Here is a 10645-nt window from a genome sequence, read left to right as displayed (position 1 = left end):
TGGTTTGTTACTTTTTTTTTTTTTTTTTTTTTTAACAAAATGAGTGAACTAGAGGACCTGTACTCAGACTCTTGGTCATATCCTTTGTTTTAATCTCTTTTAAGATAGAAAGAATGAATATTCTTTCCCTTTGCCAGGATTTTCAGGTTTGTTCTGTTCTTACCTGGATTCTGAAAGGTGTTTGGTTAATGCTCTTCATTCTGGTTTGAATTTCTTTGGATTACAGGACAGAAATTGTTTCTTGATAGTGAAGTAAATGTGAAAATCTTTGCTGTGTAAGAAGTAATTTTCAAGGTGATCTTCCTTATAAAAATGAGGTCTAAAATTGTTTCTTTAATGTAAGTACTGCCAGTACCTCTCAGAAAGTCATTCTCACATGAGATGGAGATGATAATAAGATTGTCTGTCGCAACAATCAGTGTTCCTTGCTGCTTATGTGCAATGGGTCTGGAAAGAATGTTTTAAAGTAACATGTTCTGTTTTGAGAGATACCAGTCACAATGGGATTTAAAACCACCTGGTATGTCATTTGGACTCTTAGAATCTCAAAAGCTCAGTATAGAGGAAATTGAACATGGTTTGATTGTTGCCTTCCCTAACTGAAATGGCATCTGGGTCTGCAGAACCTAGTGCTTAATGAAAGGAACTGAATCAAGTAATTGAAAGTTCTCTGGGGACTTCTTCAGCTTTCTGGCACGCTGGTGCAGTGTGATTAGGTTGTCTTGGAAGGACAGAATCTCCCATGCTTCTTGCACAAGCCACTTCATTACAATTGGAAACACTTTTGTGGAAGTTCAAGCTCTGTGTTAGCGTTTCTAAGTACTTGTTCATCATAATTAGCTACTTTTATGAAATTGTATCCATTAAAAAACCCAGCAACCAAGAATATGAGTGGAAACTTAGGTATGCCTTGATGGAAGGGAGGCTGTTAGAAATTAGAGCAGTTAGAAATCAGCCCATGAGACTGGTGCAGGCTCATGGGCTGATTTACATACCTCTCAGGCAGCAGTGGCTGCAAATAAGGTTTGGATTCATAACATTTGAGTCTGGGAATTGCAGGGTAAGATCAGTAGAGTGTAAAAGCATTAGAGACATTTGTTTTCAGTGACTGACACAATAATCCTGTTAACAGTGTCTCAGGGCAGGCTCATTCCAAGGTGGTCTGTGTGTTAGGTTACTTCACTGCCGCGTGCAGCAGGCAAGCTCTGCTCAGGGTGTTGCAGGCACAGTAGCTGTTGCTGTTAACAGTCCTTTCTACACAGAGAATTTAAAAAACAAAACAAAACAAAAACAACAAAAAAAACCCCACTGAAAATATTTAAGCTAATATCCGCCACCGCCTCATCTTCCACATCTTGTCAGATTAGGCTTCTTGTGAAGGAAAAAAACTGATGAAAACTGCTAAAATTTACATGGTTTGAATATGGTTTCATCTCTAGAGGAAAAACAATCCTACTCAAAGGAATGCTATCCACAGGGACTGACCTGCTCATAAGCTTGTCTATTTGAGTTTCTAAATCACAAGTACCTTATGCCAGGGCATATAAATGAAGACAAATTAGGGTGTGCATTTTTCTTTGCACTCTCATGTTTCTCCTAGCTGAGTGTATTTGATACTTTCAGGTAAGTCTAGGGCCTTACCAGTGTTGGTGGTGTATCCAAAAATTGGTGGAGATGGGGAAGTGTCCTGGACTTCAAAACACTGTGTTTTGGAATCCATGAAATGATAGTATTGGTATTTAAGACTGTGTAACTGCACAAAGATACAAAGTATATTGCACGCCTGCCAGTAGAGGAGGGTTACACGAGAAGAAAGTTTGCTGATCTTGAGAAACACCTTTCTGAAAGCAGGAGAGATCACTTCTTGTGTCAGGGTTCCACAGTTTAGGAGGATGACCTTCCTGCCACTCTGCTTCCCAGCCTGCTCTCTGAAACAAAGATGAGCTTTACTTTAGTGAGGTAATATCATTCTCCAAGTTTATTTTAGCTTCCACCTGAAGGCCATTTGAGTGTCTATTTGAGTTCTTTACAGAAAAAAAAAAAAAAAAAAGGAAGCCTAACTCTTCCTTGCAGCGTGGAGTAGCAGGTGAGGTGAGATGTGGTGAATGTTTACTTCAGCAGGAGGGTGAAGTTCGGTGCCCCCAGGGGCAGTGCAGGTGAGGTGTCCATGGCCTTCTCTGGTGGTGACTGCTGGCACCGGCAGTGGTGGTGGCTGCTGGCACCAGGAGTGGCACTTGGGGTGGGGGCTGTGGTTATGCTATGGAGATTTTGCCTCGATTTGGTTGGAGAAATGATGAAAAAATCTGATTTCATCCAAGAGAAGTCTGTAGACCATTTTTTAGAGTGGAGGCAAATGGAAGTCAGGATTTGCAGATTTGTAGCCCATGGCTGTTTCTCTGTTTAGCTTGGTTTCCTTTTCCACTGGATATTGCCATATGCAGTGTCTGTGGTAACTTCTCTCCCTGCTCCCAGCAACCTCTTTGGGTCTTGCCAAAGCACACCCATGATACTGGAGGAGGGCTTGACCCCATCCATGCTTCAGGTGGCCAGTCCATGCTTCACTATCTCACATAAATTATAGTTTGTGTTAACTGTGCCAGCAAATCTTGGAGCAATATTCTGTTTTTTGGTCTCTAACACATTTTAAATTGAAGTTGTGTATTGCACACAAAGTAAATGTCTGCAGCTTGACAAGATGTTAGAGCTTAAAATGTCTTGTTTGTTTCTCTGGAGTCACATTAGTTCTTCAGGGATTTTGCAGACTTATCTGTTGCTTCTGAGTATTCCTATGGGAAAGTGCCCTTTTTTTAATGTTAGGAATTTTTTGTCTGATTCATACAGTGCTGATGCTGTTTGTGACAAGCCTGTGGTGGACGGAGTGCTTGGTGTCCTCAGTCCTAGGGCTGACAGGGCTGTCTTTGTGAACTAATGTTTTTCCCAGCATAGTAACAGGTGAGAGTAAGGAAGACACACAAGGTAGGTGCAGTAATCTCAGTGTGCATGACCTGAGTGAAATGTAGGTTATTATCTTTTCACATCTGACGAACAAATATGAGTTATTCCTGGTGTAGGGTTTTATTGGTTTGAGTATGGTACAGCAAATGCTTTTGAAAACTCTTTCGTGACTGTTCAGTAAGAGTTGCAATTCTGCTTGAATATTCCTTGCAGAAGCTTTCTCTTTGTCCTCCAGTGCTCATTTCTGACTACATAAAACCTGTTTGTATTTTATTCTGTTAACCTCCAACCAAGTCTAGGCAAAGCCAGTTGTTTCTGCCCTGACAGGAAAAACTGCTACTGTTCCAGAAGCTGTATGAGGGACTGAGTCAGAATTTCAAGCACCAAATTGCATAGAGAGAAAATTAAATACCTTCCATCAAAAAACTGTGTTTGCTCAGTTAATGACTGAGAAAACATCCTTCTTGTGTGCCTTTATGAGGATGTTTGTGAAAAAAAGACTATATATTAAATAATTTTGTTTGGCTTAATTTATTTAATTAGAGCTATCTCTGATTTCCTTTTCAAGGTGGGCCATCTATTAATTCTTCTGGGACTGACATGTTAGCAGTAGAATAGTATTGAACCACAAGTTTTGTTTTTTCAGGTATAATTAAAAGACATTTTCTCAAAACATAATTTGAAAACAAATGGGAAGTAAGATTCACTATTTTGCTGTTTATCCAGTTGCATGCAACATAAATATCAGAATAAATTAGCCTAATTGAGTCAGCCTGGCCTTTTGTTTCTGGACAATGAAGCTTTTCTCTTCTCAACCAGTCTCTTCCTGGAAGCAAAAAGGTGCAAAGAAAATTCTAATTTTCTAGTTAGAGGTAAGAAATAGGTAAGAATATTTTAAGTGTTAATAATTCATACTTGTATTATTATAGTTGTACATCTATAGCTCATATGCACTTCAAAGTGCATTAGATTGTTTTGCAAAGTTTTCTGACTTTATTACTTTAAAATAATGCTTCTATTATTTTATGCTTTGCATCTTTATTTTTATGGGGAATATTCCTGTTTTGAAAAATGTTGCTATTCTTCAGATTAATTGATTATAAGGTGGTGCTTTTTGGTTTGGGTTTGATTTTCTGCAATATAATTGTTTCACACCTTAAGTTACTTTTTTGAAGACAAAAGCCCTGTCAGCTGGTTCTGCTGCCACAAGGTGTCGTGAGAAGCCGTGTCTGGCTCCAGGGTGAGTGGGAGCTGCCGCTGTGGATTCTCAGTCAGCTGAGGAGCTGTTGCGGAAGGAATGATGTTCTGGGTTTTGTAGGTTTTTTCCCCCCTCTCTGAATTTACTCCAGTAAGAGGAGGAATATGTTTCCATTAACTGGAAAGAACTTCTTCCTATTAAATCTGCACTTTTGCTTCTGCTCTAAATTCCCAGCTGAATTTGCTCTTTGGAATCTACTTATTAATGTGAAAAAGCCTCAAAGCAGCAATCTTACAAAGTTCCATCCTGCACAGATGCCAGAAGCAGGTGTATGCTGGTGTCTGAGCTTGCCAGTGGGAGATTTAGCAGAGATTTTAAGTTACTCAGATCTCTCACGCTCACTCTGTGAGTCATGGTGGATGTTTTGATTTATTGTTTTATAGGGTGCAGTCTTGTCAGGACCTTAGTTTTATCTCACATGGAGTTCAGTGAGATCTGCGTGCATAGTGCTGAAGTACTGAATGTGTTTTAATGAACTTTATCTACTTATTTCTCCATTAAACATGTAACATGCTGGCATGCCAGGAGAATTCTTGAAATGCCTTTGGAAGCAGCACTGATTCCTGAGTTATATCTCAAAGTGAATTAGGGGAGCTGAGCAAAACAGTGTTACAAAAAGTAGTGAGTGCCTTTTGAAAGGGTTTATAAAAGTTCCTCAGGATAATTGTCCATAATCATGTGCAGGACAGAATTTTCCTCAGAATCCAGGGCCATGATGACCAGCAAATATTACTTGGTTTACAGAGTTTGACAAGAAAGACATTGTTTCAGAACAGTGCAGAAACATGGAAGGATATGAAAAGTAAGGGCAGATTCCAGCTAATGTGTCAGTAATTCAGGTTCCAGACACATAATGGTCATCAAAGAGAAATTAAATATGTAAAGAGGCCCAGAAGCCTGGATAAATATGTGGTGTCCATCAACAATGTTGATTCTGTGTTTAATCATAAATTTTCCCCTAAAGATGTTTAATTGAACTTAAACAGGCGTGAGAGTGACTCATTCCCTGTTAGAAAACAAATAAATCACTTTGATGTCTGTGGAGGAGTGGTGCTGTTCCTCCCGCCTGGGCCAAGTGCCGGGCGGGCTGGAGCTCTCTCTAAGCCATAGCACAACTCCCTCCTTGGCTACACTGTGGAACTGAGAGTGAGAGAATGAGCCAGGGCTCCAACTTCAGACAAATCTGAGGGTAATTAATGATTCCCAGATGAAGAGTTGTCAAGAGAGGAAAAAACATGCAAAGCTGAGTGCTGCAAGTACCAAAGCTTTCAGGTGCTCAGGGTTGTGGTGGCCCCTGACAGTGGAGTTGGCTGGGCAGCACTGCAGAGAGCTGGTTTGCACTGGAGGTTTACAGATATGTCCACGCGGAGTTTAGTCTGGATTGAATTTAATGTGGGAGTGCTGGAGTCTGTATTTCAGGTTTCTAATATTTTACATTTTAATAGATTTTAAGTGAATATGTTAGCGCACATAAAATGCAGGATTGCCTCTCAATAATTGCTTTTTCAGTATTAGCCAGGAGTTTATACTGGGCTAGGCAATTAACAAGGAAGTTCTCTCTTAACTGCATATCATTACAATCCTAGGAAATGAGCTTTGTGATTTCCAAATACACAATACCTGAACAAAGTAAAGTGTAAGTATAGTGTACTAGGGCTTTTTAAAAAGCAAGTTTCCATTTTTTTTAATTCTAAGGTGTAATTGATTTTCTAGTTTATAAAGCATATAATAAAAATGCATTCTGTGTTAACATTTTAAAATAATTCATTATTTTAAAACATTTTTTTATTGCTGAATATGTTGTTGCCAGAACTTCTATTAGTGACAGTATAACTTACAGTAGAGATGTGAGAGACTGAAACTGCAAAGGAATAGTGGTGACAAAAGCTAGAGGTAAAGCATCAATTTCTATTCATCCTCCCTTTTAAATGGAGGAAAGGTGTTCTGCATTTGTAAGGATTACATTGTTGCTTTTCAGACATGATTCAAAGATGGGTATTGAAAGAGGGAAGGTATAAAATGTCGTTATGTCATTAGGAATTCTAGTTCCATTCAAATATGAAATGTTCTATTTATGATCCTTAAAGAAAACCCTCAGGTCATGAACAGCATTTCCATTTGTTGAGAAAAATGTCAGAATAGTTTCCTGAAAGTCTGTAAAAAATGAATGTTTCTTTTAAACCTTTTATTAATTCAGTTTATGGGCACATTAAAAACTCATGGAAGAATTAATAAAAGCTATGTGTACAATTACATAAAACATGCTCTGTGAAATTCAAGCGTTTTTTAGAGTATTCACAGCTTAGTTTTTGAGTGAAATAACTGTTTTCAGTGGGCTTGAACTTGTTAGTTGAATACAGCACAAGAAGGACCCACTTTTCCTTTGATTTTTTTTAAATGTGTGTAAAGAATTAAGTCAGAGACCTTTATGGCATTACTGTGTATAGATCAGGGAAGAGAATGGGAGACAGAGTTTTTGCTGTCATGTGTGAGGGAGTTTTTTAAGAAAAAAGGATCTCAGTTTCTAGATATGAGTGACATTAGACTATTTTTGCTGAGTGTACGGAGTACTTGAACTTCTGAAACTTCATATATGTGAGGTTATTTTCTTTATAAAGAAAACACATCCTATGAACAGGGCTATAAACCTAGAAGTGAAAAACTTTTTGCATCTAGTGCTGTATTTGCAGTTCCATAATCTGAGTGTGTTGCACCTTTGCAATGGGGAAAAAGGCCCCATATTGATGGGTGTTGATGCAACATACACGTCAGCAATGACATCATTGCTGTGCTGCATAACATCACATTTGTCTTTTGAGTTCTGTATGCCATTTGTAACATTCTCTAGCGTCTCTTGATTTTTGTGGAAGGCTGATTATGTTCTAGGCTTACTCTGGTAGGAACAGAGATGCTCTGAGCTGTGTCACTTCTGGACATGAAGTGGTGGGTCACTGTATTATGGAGCTGTACTCAGTGGTTTCACTCTCTCAGGTTCACCAGTACAACACAGGGATCTGTGGGAATGACAGCCATTATTCCTGAACTGTTATTCTTTTCTTTTTTTTCTGATTATGCCCTATCAATGTATTGAAAAGAAACCTGAATATTTTATTTTTCCCCATGAAGCTAGGAAATTGCAAGTTGATTTTTTTATTAAAGCAGTGTGATTCATACTTTCCTTGAAGAATTCCAGTTAAGCATCTTAGGTCTTCTGCTAAATGCTGAAAGAAAAGATTTTAGTGCTTGCAACTATTTCCCTATTTCTTGGCTAAGCTGTATTTATTCACTTACTGATAGCAGATTTTCTGTTTTCTGTGGTTGCAAAGTTTACCACAAGTAGCCTGGCATCCTTCCTGTAAAGGACAGGGATCCAGTCCCATTATCAAAAGCATTTGGCTGTTTCCTCTCCTCCTGTAGTAAATGCTGTATGCAGCTGTAATGCAGCTGTTCTGAGTGCAGCAGGGAACACAGAGGCAACCTGCTTCAATGCACAGCCCACATCTGTCCTTGGAAGAATTCAAAGTGACAGGAAGCATGCTGAAGCCATATGTCAGCAAGGCAGTGTTCAGAGCAGGCTGCACTGTAAGCACAGGTTTAATTTCTAGCGCAGTTTTTGAGGCAGTTGTGTCTGGATCATTAAGAGCAAAAGTTGCCTTCTCTGAATTACCATTATGTCTCAGCAGTTGCTTGACAACTTTGAGCCAGCTTGGAAATACCTTCCCCAGAAGCTCATGTTTAACTCTCATACAGCTGTTTGGACTTAACTGCATTTCATTCATTTTTGTGTGTGAGCTACCTTTTTATGTGTTAAAGAATCAAGAATTTGTAAGTGTGCCTTTGTTAAGGGCCTTTGCATCTGCAATATGTACTGAAGGGACATGTCCTCTGTGAATGGTCTGGTATCTCCAATATCACTCTTGGGAGACCTGGCAGAGGGACAGTACATTGTCTTTAAAGCACTTCATCAGGTCTTAATCCCTTTTGAGTTTGGGAACACTGAAATGAATTGTCTGTTTGAATGCATTTGGCTAAACAATAGCTTAATATGAGAAAAATTGCAACTTTTTGATGTGATTCTTAATCAAAAAACCAGAATGTTCCCTTTCTATTTATCTGATTAAAGGAGCAGTATAAATCAAACAAGAAAAGCTGAAATTATTAATCTCAGTCCTTGGTTGACCTGTATCAGGCAGACATTAACAGGATGGCACAAAGCAGGTTGCCCAGAGCCTTGTCCAGCCCAGTTTTGAACAACATCTCCAAGGAGGGAGGCTCCACAACATTTTTGGGCAACATGTTCTGGTTTTTGGGCATCTGTGATAAGAAAGCTATTTTCTTGTGTTCACATAGAGTTTCATGTGCTTTAATTGAGAATAGGTTATCAATCAGTTTTGCATGTGAAATTTCCATGTGTTTTGAAAGTCATGCTTGTTTGAAGCAATGTGACTTCTTGATGAACTTTTGCTTCCTCTCCATGTTTTCTTCCAGTGTCTCTGCACTAGAAGCTTACCTGCTAGCACAATGTCGTTTCCTGCTTAAAATTCTCCAATATATTCTTTGGCTTATGTTCCAAGCTGCATGGATGATAATACCACATTCAAGTGCTCTTCTCTGCATCTGTGTAATTTGATCAGCAGTGCTAGTGAGTGCCTTCTGGGGAGAATTTAATTGATAAAGCCAGATTTGTCTGCTGAAAATGAGGAAAGCATAAGGTGACCTAATGGGAAGCTAAGGCCAAAATATGAATTTCTGGGGAGAAGGCACAGAAAAGCTGCAGATCACTGCTTTGCTGTGACTTGATTTGTAAATGTCAGAGCCACCAAATGTGTGCTATATCCTGCCTCAGAGTCACACATTTTAGTTAACTGGGGTGACTGTAATATTGGAACTGCTGGATGCTGTGACCTGGCCCTCAACTGCATTTGTAGCTGTGTGTTTGAATCATAGAATCATTAAGGTTGAAAAAGATCTCCCAAGTTCATCAAGCTGATGGAACTTGTCAACTGCACCATTGTACTGAGTGCTGAGTACCAAGAGTTCGCATTGCAGTTGGTGTAAAACCTGTGACATCTTCCCAAATAACATAGTTACAGTCAGGATAGTCCCTGGATGGTTGTTAATACTTAGTTAAAATTAGCAAAATATTTTATATTCCGATACATTTATGACATTCTCTTTGTGACGTGTTTGGCTCTGGCCAGTATGTTCTGTTCACATCCTGTGCTATTTTTAGTAACACTGATTATCCTTCCCCCCAGTTCTTCTGCAAAACAAAACGATAGGTCTTTTTATTGGTATGTGTTACTTTCACACGTGGGTTCAGTTTCACCAGTGATCAAAACCAGAAGGATCAGTCATGTGTGAGGAATAGTTTAATCTGAGTGCTGCTGGGCTAATTGGAATGGACTAGTGGATGTGTGGCCTTTCTCTTATATATACAAATGAAAGTGTAATTTTAAATTGGACCCTGTCTTCCTGTTTCCTTCCACTGAAAAGGGACAAAAAGGCAGAACATGGAGTTTTTGACAGGTCTTGAATTTGATGATTTTCTTTGGAGAACCATTTTCTGTAAAATGCATTTCTGGGGCTATGTTGAGTGGGTTGGCTAAGGACCAAGGGGTTAATTCCAGGACCATCAGTGGACAGTGGAAGTCTCAGTTTAGAGCTTCCGGCAGTGGCAGGGAGATCAGCCAGATTCTGTGTTGACATAAGGTTTTTCCCTATGATTGTGCAGAGTGTGTCCTATATTAGCCAAGCTCCAAACAGTATTAATAGATGCCAAACACATTTTCTGCAGCTCTGTGGGAAAGATGTTGAGTGGCAATTTATCACTTTCACTCACTCTGACCCAATCAGACCTACATTACCTGTACAGAAAAATTGATTGGGAGGGGATAATTCTCTACAGCTTTTCATGAAAGAAAGAGATATTCATTTATCACCAGACTTAGTCTTTATGGCTGTTTATGATTCTTCCGCTCATGACAGTAGGAACATGTGGGGCCCCAGGAAGTACCAAGCCCCTGAGAACACTTTGGGAGATGCTACTGCAGTGAGTGTGAGAGCCTTAAATGCAGGGTAGCATGATTCATATCAAATTTTGGCCATTAATAGTAATTATAATTTTCATAACTCAGTCCAGATTGGACTAGCAGTGACTGCAGATCCAAATTAGTTTTCAGTGTTGGGGCAGGTGGGTGGGTTTGAGAAAATTCACAAGAGCACATCACAGATGTATAATTTTAAATGTATGTGCTGTGAGCTTCTCCTTGCTACTGTTGTCATTGAGGCAATGAATGTTTGGGTGAAAGTCCATCTATGTGGATCACTTAGTTCTTTTCATTCTGGTTAACAGTTAGGCTGTATAAGCTCTAATGCTCAGCCCATCTCCTCTGTGTAAAGATAATTTTAATCAACAAAGATAATTTTAAT

The sequence above is a fragment of the Taeniopygia guttata genome, chromosome 9 (genome assembly GCF_048771995.1).
Source record: "Taeniopygia guttata chromosome 9, bTaeGut7.mat, whole genome shotgun sequence".
NCBI classification, from domain to species: Eukaryota; Metazoa; Chordata; class Aves; order Passeriformes; family Estrildidae; genus Taeniopygia; species Taeniopygia guttata.
The sequence above is the reverse complement of the archived record's forward strand: the minus strand, read 5'-3'. Positions refer to the sequence as shown.